At 40.7% G+C, this 7,905-nt stretch overlaps 1 pseudogene; it reads left to right on the top strand.

Moving 5' to 3' along the window:
* The first annotated feature begins 418 nt into the window (after window positions 1–418).
* Window positions 419–1,363, top strand: LOC134612056 (olfactory receptor 6B1-like; annotated as a pseudogene).
* Window positions 1,364–7,905: the final 6,542 nt, after the last annotated feature.

The raw sequence follows: 7,905 nt of genomic DNA, 5'->3' as shown, positions 1-7,905 counted from the left end.
CCCCTCACTCTGTGATCTTTGCATAAGATATTTACAACCCTCTGCAAGAATGGTGTCTATGTTCTATCAAACCTGTCTTATCTGCACTCATGTCGTTTTAACCCCTGTATCACAACTCAACTTTGAATTCTATGTGTCGTCTTGCTCAGAAATGCTTCAGACTTGACAAAGGGAGGTTCTCCTGAAAGCTTGTCAATAAAAAATCCTGTTAGTCCAATAAAAAAGTTATTACAAGATACACATTTGATCTATTTTTTGCATCTACACCACTGGACTAATACGGCTACAATCTCTACTTCAACAATGTGTGTGTGTGTGTGTGTGTGTGAAGAAAAACAAATATATTATGATTTCATTCTTCTAAGGTAATAATATATCCTAATAAATTTATATATTATTTGATGCAGGTGTAAGAATCATGGCTTTAATAAATTAAAGTCTTGTGACGGATTTCATCATTTTGGGATTTCCTGGAAGTCAGCCTTTGCAGAACTTCTTGTTTCTGTTATTACTTGTTACCTATCTAATAACTCTTCTGAACAACTTTTTGATCATATTTCTAATATGTAGTGAAAGGTCCCTTCACACCCCTATGTACTTTTACCTTTGTAATTTAGCTTTATTGGAAACTTTTTATGTTTCTGTTATTGTCCCAAAGATACTATCCACCATCACTCTACATGGAAGAAGAATTTCATTTCCTTGTTGTATGATGCAGTTGTTTTTCTTTTTCTACTTGAGCTCCACTGAGTGTTTCTTGCTTGGCGTCATGGCCTCTGACCGATATTTGGCTATTTGCCATCCTTTACGCTACCCAGCTCTAATGGACAGTAAGATGTGCCAAATTCTGACAATGAGTTCATGGTGTGGGGGCTTTATTACCACTTTTCCTCCAATTCTTCTAATTTCCGAACTTCCATATTGTCATGGCAATATTATTAACCATTTCTTCTGTGATGCACCCCCTCTTTTACAGCTTTCGTGTAAAGATACCTTTATAAATGACCTTCTTGATTTCATTTGCTCATCTTTTGTAATTGTAACTTCATTTACGGTGACCTTGATTTCCTATATTTATATTATATTAGCTGTCTTGAAAATCCCTTCTACTAAAGGAAGAAGAAAAGCATTTTCCATTTGTGGCTCCCACGTAATTGTAGTTCTTGTTTATTATGGAACTGTTATATTTATGTATGTGAGACCAAAGGTAGGATTTACTTTCACTCTCAATAGAGTGATAGCTGTATTTTACACAGTGATCACCCCTATCCTGAATCCCATTATTTACTGCTTAAGGAATAAAGAAGTGGAAAAAGCATTAAAAAAAGTTCTTCTTCATCAAAAGACTTACATATACACATAGAATAAAAATGCTTTTAAGAATGTTGGTTATTTTAATTATTATTATTTAAACATGAATTCATTATTTTTTTTTACTGACATGTTGTAAAAGAAGGAATATTCTGTTATATATAGATATTATCCTGTATGGATTTTTTACAGTAGAAAAATATTGAGAGATTTTGGCAACCATCTTAACCCCTTAAGGACCTATGCTGTTATAACAATCAGTTCTTCATTAATCCCATTCTAAAATGGAAGGACTAATAACATTATTGATTGCAAGCCTGCATACAGCTAGCAATGTGGAATAAACATGGTGACATAACATCTGTAAGGACTATATTGTGATGATGTTAAAATAAAATATTAGGTCCGTAACCCTTTCACTGTGGAACTTGTGTATACATGATTCCCAGGGTATGCACCCATACCATGCCAGCATGTATATGTGCATATGTGTATACATCTGACAGTGTATTTTGGTGCCTGTGTAAGTGTGTATATTAAGTTTCAGATATTGTGTATCTGTGTTTTCCTGAGATCATTGGTCACTAGTATGTTTTATAATTTGTAGATGTTTGTCTTTCTGATGTATCAGTGAGTGTGTCTGGTATATCAGCGTGTATCAGAGTGTGTGTGTGTGTGTGTGTGTGCATGCGTGTGCAACAAAAAGGCAACAAGGCTGCAATTAGTGTTGTATGGTATAGGCAATGTCAAGGCAAAGTGGCAATATATATCATGATTGATTATACTGTACAATGAGTATTTATTTATTTACAATGCTGTTTCCTTATCTGTGATTTCACTATTTGCTAAATGATTTTTTTTTGTTTTTCTGTCCATTTTGTTTTCATTAAGTAGTGTGTAATCTAAGCATAAGAAACAAAAAAAAATAATTGAATCATTAATTTCAAAAGATAAGTAAGAGACATTACTTTGAATTGACAGATATCTCTCTATATATATATATACTGCTCAAAAAAATAAAGGGAACAAAAATAACACATCCTAGATCTGAATGAATTAAATATTCTTCTGAAATACTTTGTTCTTTACATAGTTGAATGTGCTGACAAAATCACAAAAAAAAAAAATGGAAATCACATTTTTCAACCCATGGAGGTCTGGATATGAAGTCACACTCAAAATTAAAGTGGAAAAACACACTACAGGCTGATCCAACTTTGATGTAATGTCCTGAAAACAAGTCAAAATGTAACTCAGTAGTGTGTGTGGCCTCCAGGTGCCTGTATGACCTCCCTGCAATGCCTGTGCATTCTCATGATGAGGTGGCAGATGGTCTCCTGAGGGATCTCCTCCCAGACCTAGACTAAAGCATCTGCCAACTCCTGGACAGTCTGTGGTGCAACGTGATGTTGGTGGATGGAGCGAGACATTATGTCCCAGATGTGCTCAATTGGACTCAGGTCTGGGGAACGGGCGGGCCAGTCCATAGCATCAATGCCTTCGTCTTGCAGGAATTGCTGACACACTCCAGCCACATGAGATCTAGCATTGTCTTGCATTAGGATGAACCCAGGGTCAACCGCACCAGCATATGGTCTCACAAGGGGTCTGAGGATCTCATCTCGATACCTAATGGCAGTCAGGCTACCTCTGGCAAGCACATGGAGGGCTGTGCGGCCCCCCAAAGAAATGCCACCCCACACCATTACTGACCCACTGCAAAACCGGTTATGCTGGAGGATGCTGCAGGCAGCAGAACATTCTTCATAGCGTCTCCAGACTCTGTCATGTCTGTCACATGTGCTCAGTGTGAACCTGCTTTCATCTGTGAAGAGCACAGGGCGCCAGTGGCGGATTTGCCAATCTTGGTGTTCTCTGGCAAATGCCAAACATCCTGCACAGTGTTGGGCTGTAAGCACAACCCCCACCTGTGGACGTCAGACCCTCATACCACCATCATGGAGTCTGTTTCTGACCGTTTGAGCAGACACATGCACATTTGTGGCCTGCTGGAGGTCATTTTGCAGGGCTCTGGCAGTGCTCCTCCTGTTCCTCCTGTGACAAGAGCAATCTCGCCACATTGCATTGGAGAAGCCTGGTTGCCCGTCTGCTGCCTTTGGACTATGGCCCTGGGAGATTGGGCCCTTTAAAAACAGTATTCGGCCATACCAGAGTGTATGTCACTTATTCTGGCCCTTTAAATACAGTGGGGTCATTCAGTACTTGCCCTGTGTGAGCGGTGATACCCCAGACAGCTATGCCATGGAGCCCATTCATATAATGAAAGACTATGGGAAATACTTTAGCTCCATGGCAATTGAACTGTATGTGTATGGTCTGAGCACCATTCAATAATGTGCACTCAGACCTAAGCTATCTGGGGATATGTTGCATGTATATGTTTTATGTAGTAATTGTAACATTGTGTAATTTTATGTCTTTTTGCAACCATGTGCTCAATGGAGTCTGCCTCTATCCCTGTATATAATTGGATTATTTTCCCATTGTCTCCAGGAGAGAGGGCTCTGTAAAACCGGTTTGAGCCAGATAGCCATGTGCCAGCCAGGGCCCAAAATATACTTTACTAACTTTTGAACCCCTGCTCTGATTCATGCCATTTTTTAATATGTTGTTCCCCCGAATGGATTGATTGTGAATGTATTGATTGTGCATTGGATGTATGGTTTTAGAGTTATGAAAGTTGGGTAAAAAGTATGTTTTAACTGAATGTGTAATCAAGTTTCCTCTCAGGATAAGGGGAGGGAATCTGTGGGATGTAACGGTGATGTGATTGGTTGTTTTATCCCTCCCTGTGGGCAGTCCTGCATTTGCAACAACTGTTATAAAAACCAGGCTGGGTGTGCCAGCACCTGAGACCACTGCTTGACCCTCAACACGGAGCCTTGTCTCGTTCTTGGAGGGATTCACTGTATGCTGATAGAGACTGATTGCCAAGAGTGTAAGCCGCTTGGGAGCTTTTCCTGTTCGTCTGCTAGCAGCTATTCGTGAGGTTCCAGTTCGGGAGTTTGGAGTGCTACCTTATTCCCTTGTATGTAGTTCGGGAGTTTGGTGCATTCACTTATATCCAATTCGTGAGTTTTGGTGATTCTACAGTAGCTGTGCCTGTCTTTGAAAAGGGGATTATCGCCTAAACGATTTTAACCCCTTTTCTGCTGAAATGGTCCGTTACAACCACCAGCATTCAAAAGTGACCAAAACATCAGCCAGGAAGCATAGGAACTGAGAAGTGGTCTGTGGTCACCACCTGCAGAACCACTCCTTTATTGGGGGTGTCTTGCTAATTGCCTATAATTTCCACCTGTTGTCTATCCCATTTGCACAACAGCATGTGAAATTGATTGTCACTCGTGCTGCTTCCTAAGTGGACAGTTTGATTTCACAGAAGTGTGATTGACTTGGAGTTAAATTGTGTTGTTTAAGTGTTCTCTTAATTTTTTTGAGCAGTATATATATTGGATATTACCAAAATGGTAGCTAAGAGCAGGGCTCTTTCTGTGGTCTGAAGAAGAGCATTATGGCTACACTCTTGGGGAGCAGATGATGCTTCATAGGCCCCCCTATGTGCTCTCCCTCTTCAAGGAGACTTACTTCTTGGCAAAGTCCTGGATGATACCACTCACAAAGTGGCTGATGGGAAAAAGGCCTTTCTCCCACAAGACAAGATAAGACAAAAATTCAGAGACCGATCCTTTTGGGACAGTAGAGCTCATAGTAGCCTATAGTAGAGCCTGGAAGGGATTATTCCACGAATACTAACTGGAGGAATTATCAATCGACCTCATCTAAACCAGTTAGGCCTGCAAATAAAAGCTTCTGAATGTTTGCATGTCCAGCCAGGTGTTATAGGAGGCAGACTTCACCTCTTCTACCTTCACCTCTTCTTTGGGCCAAAAACATTCCAGTTTCCTGGGTTCTTTCAATTCTAAAGGAAGGTTAAAAAATCAAATTCAACTATTTCCCTACAAAGCGGGTCTTCACTTGTTCATGGATAGCCAAAGGAGTAAAATAAATAGCTATGAGGAACTGTGTTTTACAGCTCCTTGTGAATCAGGTTATAGAAGAATTTCCTTGCGAAGAACGTTTTAGCGGCCATTATTCTACAATCTTTCTGGCACCAAAGCCTCAGTGGAAATGGATCTAAATACGTTGAAAACAAAGTTAAAAACAAGAACCTTCAAGATGGAGTCTATCGCTACTATTCTGTAATGAAAATATACCCCAACATGCAGGATTCAGCTAAACAGAAGACAACACAGAGGGGAGATACATCTACCGGACCTTAGAGTGGCCGGACTTGATGTATATAGGAGAAGTACAGAGTCAGGAACGATCTGAGGTCAAGGACAGAAAGATACAGCGTAAACTAGGACTAGCCGGGGTGTGGTACACAGAAAACAGCAAGCCGGCAAACAGAACAGATAAGGATAAAGAGATAATGTAGTCAGAAAACAAAGCCAATGTCAAGTACGAAGGAACACAACTGAACACAACAAGCGCTAAAGGGAACTGAAACAGAAACCATGATAGGGCAAGGAACCAAAGGAAAAAGGTGAGTATAAATAGCTAAATAACTATTTTGATTAGTCCCTGTCATCTCCACGCCCTCAAAAGGTAAGTGAATGGGGAGTGTGGCATGACAGGGACCAATGGGAGGCCTTTTCCAATTTAGGCTCCCACTGTCCCTTCCTGTTCCTGCCTTCGGATGAGCCACGCGCGGCACGTGCAGCAGCAGGACCGCGCGCGGCTCGAACAGAGGACCCCGGCCAGCCCCTGGAAAGGGTAAGTACCGCTACATATTCTTTCAAATATAAATACTGGATGACGTCTATCGATCTAAAAGACTCCTATTATCAGATCCCTATTCACAACAGTCATCGCAGGTTGCTGAGATTTTGGATCTCAGGGAAGCATTACCAATTCAACGGTCTTCTTTTTGGATTGAGCTTAACTCCGAGGACATTTTCAATAATTCTTATTGCCCTCGTGGCTTTTATAATGAAAAAGAACATTGAGATATACCACTATCTGGATGACTTCCTGATCATAGGCTCACCCAGTCAAATAGTGAGTCTCCATACCAAAACTGCTATCAATTGTCTCCAGGAACATGGTTGGTTAATAAATATGGAGAAGAGTTGGTTAGTTTCAGCTCAGAGAATGAACATAGATCCGGTAAAAGAAGCCACAACTCTATCTACAGAAAGAATGGGAAGAATGATGACAACAATTGAGAGTCTCCATCTCAAGCATTACATCTCTGCAAGGAAGTTCATGAGCCTATTGGGATCTCTCACATCCACAATAGGTCTGTTGAAGTGGGCTCAGTGGAACATGCGTCCTATTCAGATGCAGTTTCTTCACTAGTTCAAGATGAAAATGGGCAATTGGGATCAGATAATTCATCTTCTTCCATGCATTTAAGACAATCTGATTTGGTGGACTAGAGAGGAGAACCTGTCTCTAGGATTTCCAATAGAAGAACCAAGTTGGATAACTATAACCAGAGATGCCAGCCTTCTAGGTTGGGGTGCACACTTCAAAAACAACATATGGATTCAGGTAACATGGTCAATAAAGGTTAAAAAGCTTAATTTGAATCTGAGAGAACTAAGAGCAGTTTTCAAGGCTCTGCTGGGGTTTCGTTGTCATTTGAGGAATGCTTGGGTAAGAATCCAGACAGACAACCAGACAGTGGCCTTGTATGTAACCCACCAGGACGGTACCCGAAGCAAGTCTCTTCTAAAAGAGTTGAGTCCTCTAATGAATTTTGCTCAATCTAATTTACAATGCCTGAACGCAGTATACCTTCCGGGGCCAGAAAATGTGGTGGCGGACTACCTCAGCAGAACAATGGTTCAACAAGGAGAATGGAAGCTCAATCAAGAAGTTTTTCAGTTGATTTCTCAGCGGTGGGGCAGACCTCAGATCGACTTGATGGCTTCATACAGGAATGCTCAGGTTCTTAGTTTTTACTGTCTCAATGCTGACCATCTAGCAGCAGGACAAGATGCCTTGTCCCTTCCACAGGTGTTTGACCTTGGGTATGATTACCTCCCCTGCCAATGATTCACAGATTACTGAGAAAGAGCTCAACATCAGCTTGCTATCATAGGATAGGAACTTTTCGTTCCTGGTCTAAAGATAATGCTACTGATTTCTATCATCCTAACATTATTCACATTTTAAATTTCCTTCATAAAGGTCTAGATAAAGGCCTGAGCCTAAGTAGTCTAAAAGTTTAATCATCAGCATTGGTAGCCCTATGCAATTTTTCGAGGACATCAGATCCACTGATTGTAAGATTTTTTTAAAGCGGCCATCCATATCAGACCGCCGAACAGGAATTATTCTCTTCCTTGGGATTTGCCTATTGTGCTGGATGTTTTTACTGAATACCCTTTTGCTCCATTAGATGAGCTGTCTTGCTGACTTATAAGACTCTGTTTCTAGTGGCTATAACCACGGCAAAATGTATGTCTGAAATTAATGCCTTTTCATGTGATGAGAACCATATTCAAGCTTTCCACAATCTTGTTTCTAATGTCCACATTCTCCAGGAAATTATCCTTAATT

This window comes from Pelobates fuscus, chromosome 5 (genome assembly GCF_036172605.1).
Source record: "Pelobates fuscus isolate aPelFus1 chromosome 5, aPelFus1.pri, whole genome shotgun sequence".
Classification (NCBI taxonomy): domain Eukaryota; kingdom Metazoa; phylum Chordata; class Amphibia; order Anura; family Pelobatidae; genus Pelobates; species Pelobates fuscus.
The sequence above is the reverse complement of the archived record's forward strand: the minus strand, read 5'-3'. Positions and strand labels throughout refer to the sequence as shown.